This window comes from Pezoporus wallicus, unplaced genomic scaffold (genome assembly GCF_028554395.1).
Source record: "Pezoporus wallicus isolate ANWC-B61680 ecotype Strahan unplaced genomic scaffold, APGP_CSIRO_Pwel_v1 contig_10769, whole genome shotgun sequence".
In the NCBI taxonomy this organism is placed as follows: domain Eukaryota; kingdom Metazoa; phylum Chordata; class Aves; order Psittaciformes; family Psittacidae; genus Pezoporus; species Pezoporus wallicus.
Window position 1 is genome coordinate 500,798 of NW_026635715.1, and position 12,629 is coordinate 513,426.

A 12,629-nucleotide genomic window follows, 5' to 3' on the forward strand; every position below is an offset into this window, starting at 1 on the left:
TACATAAACCCTAAACTTGCAGTGACACCAGTGAAATGAGCTGATGGCCTGATGTCACCAGGGCTGTTGCAGATGGACACTGTCCCAGATGTCACTTATCCCAGTCACTGGTGAGCCAGCACTGTTTGCAGACCCGGGTGACAACTGTTAAGAGTGGCTGTGCTCCTGTAATTCCCCTCTGCAAAGACAACCTCATGTTTTCCATTTTGCTTGCAGTAAACTGAAGCTGGCTCTCCTCCTCTGCGAGGGAACAGTTGGAGATCTTTGATTTCTGACCCTTGCCCATACCTGGATGATTTGTTCTCCTCTTGTACTTCCTGACAGCTTCCACTTTTTGAGTCTGCTTCTGCCCTAGGCTACATCATTCTCCCCTTGGGCATCTCGGTGCAGAGGTGATGGGGTAGGAATCAGTGATGATTAAACAGATCAGTATGAGCAGTTCTCTCCTTGTTCTTACTCTAGGTACCCCTATAGCTACCACCCTCATGAGCCAGGCATCTTCCATTCCCAGTCAGGCCTGAACTCTGGATGATGGATCACCCCTCCAGGCAGCTAAACAAAGTCCTCCATTAGCTGCCAGAGCCATGGTAGTGGAAGAACTGTCAAACTGAGTCTGTGGTCCCTGAGGCTGCTCTGCAGCTAGACTTCACAAGCAGCAAGGCAAGGGATGCCCTTGTGCTTGGAGGATGCTCTCCAGGATGGCAGATGGGGGGGGGGGGGGGGGGGGGGGGGGTGTGTTGATTAATAAAAGAAGCAATTCTCACTCCCCCGCTCTCTTCTCATTACTGGCATTTGAAAGCCAGGATTCACATTTCTTCTGAGCTCTGGTGCTGTGTACAGATGTGAAGCTGTGTGTCTCGGGAGTGCTTCTGCCAGCAGAATTCAGATGGGAGGAAATGGGCTGGCGACACCCAGCAGACAATAATCTATTGGAAAGTATCCTCTGCAGATGTGCTTCCTCTTCATCAGCACTTACTACTATCAATAAGGTTCCTTCCCTTCTGCCCCACGCTAAAAACTGAATTTTTTTTTTTTCTTTTTTTTCCTCTTTTCCCAGGAGGATGAAACAAATGAACAAAAGGAAAGAAAGAAAAAGTATTGTGGGTGGGACTGACTCCCATGCAGTGAAGATGAATGCAGAGACTTCTGGGTCACCCTAGTTCCACTGAAGCCTAGGCCCTAGCTTTGCTAGGAGACATCTCTGTCTCTTCTTGCACCGCTTGCAGCTGACTCCTCTCCTTTGCATTTTGCAGCTGCTCTTCTACCACCACCTCTATTTCCAGAGGGATCACCCCAACCTCCTCAAGATGGAGACGATGGCAGAAGGTGCTGGTGAGTGGTTGGGAGCGGCCGCTGCAGCTCTCTGAGGCCCCAACGTGAAGGACACCCATGGGAGAAGACCCCAACGTGGTGCTGAGCCTGTGCAGAGGAGCAGAACAGCACCCAGCCCTCTGCAGCCACCCGCTCCACACGCACCAGGCCGGGAGGATGCTGCAGCCACCCCAATAGACAGTAATGGTCCATCCCCACCAAAAAGCAGGCGTAGGTAGAAAGAGCCAGAAAGCAGAAATAGGTTATAGCTTAGTATAGGAGTTAGTAGCTGTGTTGTTGTAAGTATTGAAATAGGTTATAGGTTAGTATAGGAGTAACTATTTTGTTCTAGGTGTTGGAATAGCTGAGGTCCTGCAGCACAAGACCTGAATTCAGGAGCAATTCACGGTGCTAATCTTTGTAACCAGCTCTCCTTTAGTGTCTATAAGAAACCTTTACCCTGATAGAGTTGTGGGGAGGATGATGGGCAGAAGGTGGGAAAGGCAGAGCTCTGCTGCCCACGGAGATGCTTGGGCCGTGATAGAGCTCCTCTGCAAACTACCACCTTTCCCACAGAAACCTTTTGTTGGAGATGTTTGAGGTGAGAGGGGTTATTTTGTTGGACTCTATTTCATTTTATGAAGTGGGAGGAACATGAAACTTTGAGGGAAAAAAAAAGAAAAACAAAACTAAAACTGCAAATGGAAACATTTGGCTGTTTTGACACATGGAAATGATGCTTTTTGTTTCTTTCACCCTAATCTGAGAATCTTGAGATGTATTTTTAAAGCAAACCCCATTTTTCTGGGCTAACGTTTGTGCCTGGGGCCTTCCTCCCCACTGTCCTGTATTTACTGTATTTTTGTCTGCAGAAAACTCTGTTTTTCCCATTCCATAATCCCAAAGAAACCAGAATGTTACATTCATTTCAGTCCAGAACTGTTTTCTGATGGTCCTTTTTAGGAAGTGGGGTTTTTGTTTTGTAAAAGAGTTCAAATATTTTCAGGGAAAAAAAATGGCAAAAATTCTTTTTTAATAGAGAGATCTTTTATAGAAATACTTCATTGAAGAAACGTGTCTGGTGTGGTTTTATTTCACTGCATCTAATTTAATGGATTAAACCTTCTGAGCACTGTCTTTCATTTAAATGACCCTTTTTCTTTATTTGATTCAAGGAGGATTAGTGGAAAAAAACCTCCAGATTCTTTTCTGAGGGAAAAACTGCAGGAAAAGGTTTCTTCCTTGAGCAGAAGGAGATTTTGAATGCTCTTCCCCACCGAGGGAGTTCTGGAAAAGCTTTAAAAAGAACCCCAAAACAAAACAGGGAAAGAGCCAATCTCAGCCAGTTGTTTCTCTTTGAAATGGTTTGGTTTGGTTTGGTTTGGTTTGGTTTGGTTTGGTTTGGTTCTCCCCTGAAACAATACCAGGGCTCTGGCTGCCCAGACTGCCAGGGCAGTCCTCATGTTTACAAATCAGCGCTGTCTCTGACTTCTGGGAGCTCCAGGAACTTGAGGAGGCCACGAAGACATGGAGAGATCCTGGAGGGGAGTGAAGGGATACACTGGCTCCAGCTTTGAGAAGCTGGAAACCCTGGGGGTGCTGCCCAACTGCATCTCCCTTAGGTACCGCATCCCCTTAGGTACCGCAATCCCTTGGGTACCACATCCCCTTAGGTACCGCATCCCCTTAGGTACCGCATCCCCTTGGGTACCACAACCCCTTGGGTACCACATTCCTTTGGGTTCTATGCTTCATGCTGGGGAGAGGAAGGGCTTTAAACAGGACCCCACAGTTCTGGGTCCACAGCCCCAGCCTTTCTCCAGGGTTCTTACCTCTGGTATATTCAGCTGAGAGCTGCTCTGCACTTGAGCTCTGGGCCATTACTTGTTTCACATGGGCCAACAGACATGAACCATGTGCATGAGACCCTGCTTCAAGTGGCCAAGTTACCTGAGACAGGAAAGCTGGATTTTCTTCTCCAGTCTTTGTCCTCCTCTAAACCTCTTCACTCCTCTCCTCATCCACCTCAGTTTAAGGCACTTACTTAGGTGTTTCTACCCAAGACCGAGCAGATGATCTCCAGCAAGCTGAGCTCTAGCCTCACCACCATGTAATCCCTAGATGTGAGCCAGACACAGCTGGGTGACCTGGAGGTGAATGAGTTTGAATGCAACCCGCAGTGCCAAGGAGCTCTCTCCTGCCTATCGATATTTTCCTACCTCTCATGCTGCTCGGGACGAAACAAAACAAACCAAAATGAGCTAAGCTGCTTGATTCTGCAATCTCCATAGATGTTGGAGGCAGAGACGGACGCAGAATAAAGATATCCTGTTCAGAGGAAATAAATAAGATGTTGATTGGCAAGCTAAATCCTCCACGGTGTCACTGCCTGTATGACTGGAATCCCAAATGAGCCAAACTGCAACATGCTTGATGCTGTTTCTGCACTCCAAATGCGTTTTTCAATCTATTTCCTTAAGCCGGCAGGACCACTGTCTCAACTTCCACATCCCATTTCTCCACTTGGACAGAAACACTAAATAAGAGCTCTCCTTAGCGACAGCACCTTTCATTTCATTCCTCAGATTTCTAAGCACATCAGAAGGGTTAGCATGTGTTAACAGAACCATTGTCATGAGATAATGGCCTGCTATTAGAGCATCTTCCCCCCCCCCCTTCTGATGGCTGTGGGCGATTTTCCTGTGATGTGAGAAATGATGTCTTGCAGTTCCTGGACATATTAGGGGATGAGCCTTGTCACACAGCCCAGTCACTTCTGTGATCTCTCTTTTGAGAGCCAAAGAGGAAAAATGTCCCCCTGGGACATTGTGTGCTAGCATGACAAAACCAGGCCGCTGAAGAGGGAATAGCTGATCCCAGGCTGAATAAACCCCGGGCCTACAGACCAGCATCCGCAAGCAGAGCACTCGGCAAGAGAAGTGGGAGGTCTGCCATGGAGTCACCCTCTGCCTTTAAACAAGAGCCCACGTCCAAGGGATATAAAGCCACTTGCCCTCCTTTGCACAGCCTGGAGAAACAGAGAGCATCAGCCTCTGGTCAAAGTCAAAGGATGAGAACAGGGAAGGAGCTTGTCCCTATGGAGAAAAGTCTGTCCAGCAAGAATCCAATCTCTTCCCTTGAGGTCTTTCTTGTGCACTGCCATGAGGGTGCAGACAGGGAGATGAGGAGCCCTCCTGAAGTCTGGGAGGAGAGAATCTGGTTTGGGACCAAAAGCCTGCTGGCCCTGGTTTAGGTCAAGATGCAGTGCCTGCAGGGGATGCTGTAATGCCATTTGTCTTGTGAGGACACGTTGCAGAGTGGTGGCAGCCACTGGGTAACACCAGAATCAGACTGGGTAACACCAGAATCATGTGGACACTGCTGCCTCATAGGAACAGAGCCAGGAAGGCGTCTGGAGGAGGGATGCAGGACACAGTGGTTTGGATGCAAGGGCACCTCTGGAGGTCTCTGGGTCTGCACTTTTCTCAGAGCAGGACAAGCACAGAACAGGTTCAAGGCTGTGTCCAGCTGAGCTCTGAAGTGTCCCTCCCCTGACTCCTGCTGCTGAGCCTCTGAGGACTGAAAACCTCGCATCCATCCTTTACCCACAGCCACCTCATGCTGTTTAGTTTCAGTCCCTCCTTCCCTGGTGCAGGCTACATCTCCCTCTGGCCATCCTTGTTTCCTATCTCCAAAACACCTGTGGGGAATTCACACCACTTCTGCTCCTTCCTTTCCCTCACCTGGAGCTAAGATAACCCTGATTAACCCCAGGGTTCATTAACGCCCCTGTAGCATAAAAGGTGGGATGGGAGCTGGTGGTTTGGTTCAGTGCTGTGCTTTTTCAGCAAGGAAACAGCATCTTTTCCTTCCTGGTCCCCCAGGAAGGCAGCAAAGGTAAGAGTCCCATCGGCCTGGTGGTGCACAGAGGGTGTGGGATAGAACAGAGTGCATCAAACCAAAGGAGTAAGGACAACCTCGGTGCAACCTTCCTGTATCCCCATGTTACCCAGAGCTGCTGTGGATTCCTCCTTGGGTGCTGCAGAGGTGCTCGTTTGTTTATTTAGCTGCTCTTTGACGCAAAGGTTAACCAAATCAAACAGCACCGATGCGGTGCAAATGACAGAGGGATAAGTGGTGTCCTCTTTAATCACTGTCGGTGTCAAGGAGAGCACCCGGGTAGCGGGGGTGCGGGTCTGGTTCGATGGGGGATGCCAGCTTGTCATTCATATTCAGATGGGGCCATCTAGTGGCCGCGGGGGAGTATTGCAAGGGTATGGAGCAGCAGCATCAGCTTGAGCAGATAAATGTTGGGGTCAAAGTCTAAGGATTTATCAGCTCCGGTTATGGCCTGCACTTGCCTCTCCTTAAGGAAATAAGGCAGCTTAAATGACCTGGAAATATTAAGTGGGAGATAAGCAGCCAGGTAAAACAAGACAGAGGAGGTGGAAAGAGGCTCATGGACACTGAGCATCCCTGCATGGTGTGATGGTTCCCTGGAGACTGGGAAGAAATGGGCTTGTTCCTGGTTCAGTGCAATTGCTATCAGCCCTTGCACCCTAGCGCAGCACTTGGAGGGCTCAGGTAGTCCATTTTAAGCAGATGGAGTTTTGTTGGTTTAATGCCAGTCTCCCCCTTTCTTCCCCTTAATTCTGATTTTGGGGACCCTGAGACATGCAAACCCCCATCTTCCTCTCTGTACTTTTTTATCTGTGAGTTTTCTCACTTATTTCAGTTATTACTAGAAGGAAATGATGTGTGGGTTTGGGAAGTTTTCATCACTCTTTTACATGGTAAAATGATTGCACTTCAGTTCTGAATAGGCTTCCACTTCTGCTATTGCATCTCACTTCCCACCATCTACCTTAACTTTTCTTTCCCCTTACACCTGCTGCTATCAAGATCTCCTTCATATACGTTTGAAATGAATCCTTTATTTCCCAAAGCAGCCCTTGCCATCAGCTCTAGTGGCGGTGCCAGTAATTGCTTCCTTCCTATTGCTATTAGTTGGTGAGACACCGTGGCTAATTTGTGGGTGCGCTGACATAAACTAGAAGTGTCAGGTGATTGCATTGAAGTTGATGCATGAAAGGTCAGGAAGTGATTTATCCCCCATGGAGGTGCTTTATTAATTATATGCCTTTCTGATAACGTAGCAATAGTCCCTGAGGCTCCTGGATCCCTGACCCATCACCCCAGTGCAACTACTGCCATACCCAGTCGTGTTCCTTGCCGTCTGCAGGTATCCTGTATGCATTAATTCACCAGGAGCTCTGGTGCAGGGCATGCTCATGTTACCTGTTCACAACCATGTAAGGTTGACCCGTGGTGCCAAAGACCCCATTTCCAGCTGACTGGTGGATGGATGGGGAGAAGTTGCCCCAAACTCCTATACCCACTATACCTGGGGCTTCTTCCCTTGCTGTGCCTGCTTGCAAGGCAGTGGGAAGACCTTGGGCATCCCAAGGCAGGATGGAGAATCAAAGGTGTGTGAGGAGGAAGTAATGCACCTCAGTGCTCAGCTGTAAAATCATTCCTATGCCTTGTCCTTCATGTGCCTCAGGTCAGCCCTGGAGAGCAAGGACTCTCCCTCCCCATCCCTGAGCACCTTCTACCATGGCCCAAGCATTTCATGATGCTGCCTGCTCTACATCATGTGCATTCACTTTCTCCATCCAGATGAGAGGGAGAGCAATCTGATCCCCACCAAAGAACACACCACCACCTGATGATAACAGGTAACCTGATGATAACAGGTAACCTGATGATAACAGGTAACCTGATGATAACAGGTAACCTGATGATAACAGGTAACCTGATGATAACAGGTAACCTGATGAGCATTTATGGTTATCTGTTATCAGGTTATCTCTAGTCTCATCTACACAGGGTGCAACAGTAGGGATAGGTCACAGAGCAGTAAAACACCACAACAACCGTAAAACGTGCAAACCGCTTCCTGCTGTGATGGGTGATTAAAAGATAAGTAAATCCCAATGACTAGCTGAAGTATAAAACCACTTACAATTTATTGCCAGAGCTCTGATCCTAAGCAAGTCCATCACTAAGGCGATCGCAGGGGGTGGTGTACTCTGCCTTGGTGAAGCCTCTTCCCAAGTTGAACGTAAAATGACAAATAACATGCACACCATCAATTTACCAGCACCTTAAACCTGTCTGTTCATGGAATTACCTGAGAGCGAGGGGGCTTTTCACAGGGAACAGTAAATTCATAAAGCCCAAGACAGGTTTTGCTGCCTGATGTTGCTTGGAGAAAGATCATAATAATAACTGGTCTGCTACCTACCTATTCATTAGCAGCAATTACACTGTATTAGTGGTACAATTCGCTATTGGAAGCTGTTACCAAGCCAGAAGCCCTCAGTTTAATTGAAAGCACTTTTTTATTTGATTACTAATGGCCCTGTGTTATAATATCAATGACCTGCATGAGGAAATTGCTTCCCCAGAGGGATCTGCTGCAAGACGGAGCTTCCCTCCTGCCCTTAGGAGCAGTGGAGGTTTTGATCTCCTCATGGAAGCCTCTCAGCACCCAAGGGGAGGCAAGGAAAAAGTGGTCCAGGATTTTGTCCATTCCCAAAGGACAATATTTTGCCAGAAGAGCCAAAGGAACTTGGGAATCAGTGGCAAATGACAGAAGGGCTGGTGATGTGTAGGATGCTGCAGCAAAGAGAGGGTGAGGAAGTTCCAGGTCTATAGAAGGAACATTTTAAAACCTCCAGGAAGGAGGCTTTCACTGTAAGCCATAACTGGGGATGTATGAGTGTTTGGGGGGGCTTCATTGTGTGCAGCAGCTTTTGTTCCCAAGGTAAGGATGTAATTAGGTGAAAGGAAATGTAGAGGGAGGCTCATCACAGGCTTCCATCTTGCTGCTGCTGGGGATCCGTTAATGAAGTCTAATTACAACACCACAAGCCTGTGTTCTAGCCCAGTGACTGATTGGCTTTGGAGATGCAAAAGCTCTGTTGTTGTATTAAGCCAGGAGAAAGGAGGAAAATGAGCTGTTAATTAGTTTAGTTCTGCTTTATCTGCAGCACAAACCAAAGTATTAGTTACAGCAGCAGTTCTCTGCCTGATAGAGCTTGGCCCTCCACCTGCAACAGTCCTGTTGTGTTCCTTGTGGAGGGTTCTACTGTGTGAAGTAGGCCTGGAGAAGGCAAAAGGTTGGCTTGGATTGGGGTTTCAATGAGTAAGGACCATAGTGTAGAGAAATACAGAGATTGCTGCTTGACTGATGGGATGGATGGGTGGATGGACAGGAAAGATAGCTTGGGAATTGCAGATACAATGGTATGATCTCCATACAAACTGAAAAGAAGAGCTGCTGTGTCTGCATTCAGGGGCATTTCTTTGCAGCATCCAGGAGTGCTGCTCTCAAACAAGTAACTTGGCGATTTAGACACCGTGTCTCCTAGGTCCTTCTTCAAAGTAGCTTGCTGAGGTTTGAAGGAGCAATACTTGGTGCACCAGCCCTTCACATCCCAGTTTGAGTCACGAAGCCCCTAGGCATAGTCCTACCTGGGTGAGCCTCCCTAGAAAGGGCTGAGGATTGCTTTGCTCCTCAAAGATATGAACAGCACTGAGTTTTATGGGAGTTGTTGGGTTAAAGTGGCAATGGGCAAGGGTAGGCTGAGTGGATCCAGTTTCCTTGTGGAGGTGAAGATCGAGCCCTCGCTTTAGATGAATCTACCCCATTACCAGAAAAAGCCAGGTAAATGGCTTAAACTGCATAATGACAATAGCAATCCCTTATCATGGAGACATTTCCATGGGTGCCATGACGGGAATTAAAATCCAATCCATCTCTTAGTTCATGAGACTATTAAATTTTACTTTCAAGGCATTTAAAGAATAAATAGGCATGGAAGAAAATGAGCTCCAGGAGCTCATTGCCATCATTGGTGAACTGATTATAACTGGGGGAAGAAAAACCCAGGAAAAATAATGCTGTCAGCATTGTATCAGATGGAAGTGAATTGCCTCTGATCGGCTGTTAAATTGAAGAGCCATAGGAAAAAGTGGGAAATGGGGAAACCAGAGTGAAGGATAAGCCCAGAAATACATCAGGGAACCTGTGTACTGTATTCCATGAGGACCAGATGAGTGCTAGGCTGATGGAACATGGCACAAACAGCAACTTCACTGGCCATAAAGTTCTGTTGTCACAAGAGAACCATTTCAGCCTAGCTGAGAGTGACAAGTGAGGCTCCCAGCTACCCCACGGCTTCATCCCCACCTCGGTGTGGAGACGAGCAGCCATCGGTGCACAGCGAGGTTTCCATCCCCTGAGCTCTGTTTTCATGGATGCATTCCTCAAAGCCCAGTTGCTTCCTGGATTTTCCTCTGGCCAGGAATTTTTGTTATCCCTTTTCCTGGCTTTGTCGTGGTGAAAACCCCTCTGACTCTTCCCAGGGCGCACGGTGCTGGGAGGGGTTTTGAGCCCAGTGGAACCATGGGGACAACTGTGAAATATTTCCGTCATCTGTGGTGTTTTCTGGGCTATGAACCCTGGCATCAAACAGGGAGAGACAACAGGATCAACAGCAGGAAGGGTCTCGGGTTTCTCTAGGGACTGAAAGGAAAGGTTATGCCAGAGAGGGGCTGTTCATCAGGGACTGTAGCGACAGGACAAGGGGTGATGGGTTCAGACTGAAACAGGGGAAGTTCAGGTTGGAGATAAGGCAGAAGCTCTTCCCTGCGAGGGTGCTGAGGCGCTGGCACAGGGTGCCCAGAGAAGCTGGGCAGTGTTCAAGGCCAGGTTGGACACAGGGGCTTGGAGCAAGCTGCTCTAGTGGAAGGGGTCCCTGCCCGTGGCAGGGGTTGGAGCTGGATGCTCTTAAGGTTCTTTCCAACCCAAACCATTCTATGAAATGAGATGGAGGATTTCCTACCCGCTGTGAAGCCGAAGGGGAGGTGGTGTTGTGAGGCAGCTGCCTCGACGCTTACACAAAGAAATAAGTTAAATTCCCTTTTACAGCTTTCAGCAGACGTTTATTGCTGACCCGTGCTGTGGTGACAGCTCTGACCAGGCCAAGTCATCCTCAGAAGCTGTTCACGTGGCTCAAGTATAAATATTTTGATACAAAAAATAAGACAAACCCCCTCCAAACCCAAGCCCTTGTGCTTGCCATCAGTGATGCTCCATGGGGCCATGAATGAACACGGCCTCTTCCCTTCACCCTTAGCCAGGCTACAGCTGTAGGAGACAGGCAGCGTTGGATGCTTCCAGGCCACTTTGCTTTCTTGTCTTGCCAGTGCTGAGAATCCAGGAACAGAAGAAGAGTCTGGAAGTTCTTGAGGTGAGCTTACTGGCTTTGAAGGTGCTTAGAGGTGAGGGATGAAGAAGGAGCTAGGGAGCCTCAGGTCAACACAGTGATGAAGGCACCACATCCACCGGCAGCAGTTCCCTGTGTTTTAGGTGCTCCTGATGCTTTTTAGCTCCAGTTGAGGATGTAGAGACCAGAGAGTTGAAGAGCAGGGGCACATCTCCTGGGGTTGCTGTTGACAGCACTGCCTTGTGCTATGCAGAGCCACGGCTGCTCGCCCATTGCACGTTATCAGGGCTTACCTAGAACAGTTTTAGCTCAGGTGCCAGCTCTCTGAGACCTTGTGAGGCCATTGGCAAGGGAAGCCGAGCTTTTCTTCTTCCTACATTGTGCAGCAGCTATGGATAAGCCCACCTAGCAGCAGCACCCTACCCTATGTTGTCTGCAATGCACACTTGGAGCTCGTTACTATATTTCACCTACAAATGCATCATGCTTACAATAAGAAGCTGATCAGCGGCTCTGGCATTTTACACTCAGCATCTGAGTTGATTTTAAAGTCACTTTGACTTTTAAATTAAATTATCTCATGCATAGAAACAAAAGATGCAGAAGAACACCGCAAGGATTCACAGAACTCGTAATCAAGTACTTATTAACACACATATATATATTAAGCTTTAAATCAAAACCAAATCTTTCCACTTTTTTCATATATGAATTCTGTATGATATAACACACATCAGCATGGTCTAGCTCTCAGTCACACACAGTGCTCTGCCTGTTATACAATGTCTGCTCTACTGTCCTACTTCTGCCCTTTTAAACAAATACAGGTAGACTAGACTCTCTAAAGGAATAGAAGCTGCCATAGCACTGTGGCTGTGCTGCTGCCCGTTATGACTTGAAGGAGTTCTAGTCTTCATCCGTTAGGAAGAGGGAAATAGAATGTTTTGGGATCTTAGATGATCTTGTTCTCCAGGGCTTCGATCCTTTTTGACACAGCTTCCAGTGAGCAAGAGTTAAGGGATAAAAAGGACAGTGCACAGCAGTGATTCATTGCTTAAGTCATCCCCTGGCCCGCAGAGCAGGTAACCAATGGAGTTACCTTGCAGGTAGCAGGTAGCACAGGGATGCTGCCATCATCTGCTCTGGTATCTCCAGAGATGATGAGGCTGAACTTTTATTGAAGGTAGAAAAGGTTCCTGTGTGCACAAACACTCACTTGCACCTCTACATCTACTATGGAAGGAGGAGTAAAAATGGTGAGCCTGATTGGAATGTGTTTTGAGTGGCTGACAGAGGATTCCTGACCTTGAGCAGCATGGGTTGGGTGATGAGTGGAGCTTTTCTTAGAGCTCTATGGTGTGTCACAATTTTCTGCTCTTTCCACTAATTGCTGTTCTTGATGTGCCAGGGAGCAGCAACCCACTGGGTGAGAACTACTGATTTACTCTGACCTTTTGCATAACAGAAGTGGTGGTTTTCACTCAATTTGAGTAAAGAGGAGAAAATACACAGAAATGTGTGAATACATTAAAACATTGCTTTTAAAATCGTATTCTTCCCTTATTCTCAGTAATGCAAAATCTCGCCAGCCCTGTGTGAGCCACCCTGAGGGTTCACTAATTCCTCTCCCTGTGAGAACTTAGAATCTCATACTTGTTTAGTGGGAGGTGTCCCTGCCCATGGCAGGGGGGTTGGAACTGGATGATTTTGAGGTCCTTTCCAACCCTAACTATTCTATGATTCTATACACAATTTTTCCTCTTTTCCTTGTTTCTCTTTCAACCTCTTATTCATGGTCATTGTGCAATGTGACAGGACCCAGCATGCAGAATGCAGCCCCACCAGCTCAGGTCAGATGGGATCCAACTCACCTCACTGGACCTCTCCACCTGCATCTATCCAGACCACCACCAGTCAGAGGTGGTTTGCTGTAGAAAACCCTCTTCCTCTCCAGTGTTGTGCAGGGATTTAGGCAGCCAGCTCAGATGTTTGCCTTGCAGACATTAACCATCATAAACAGGA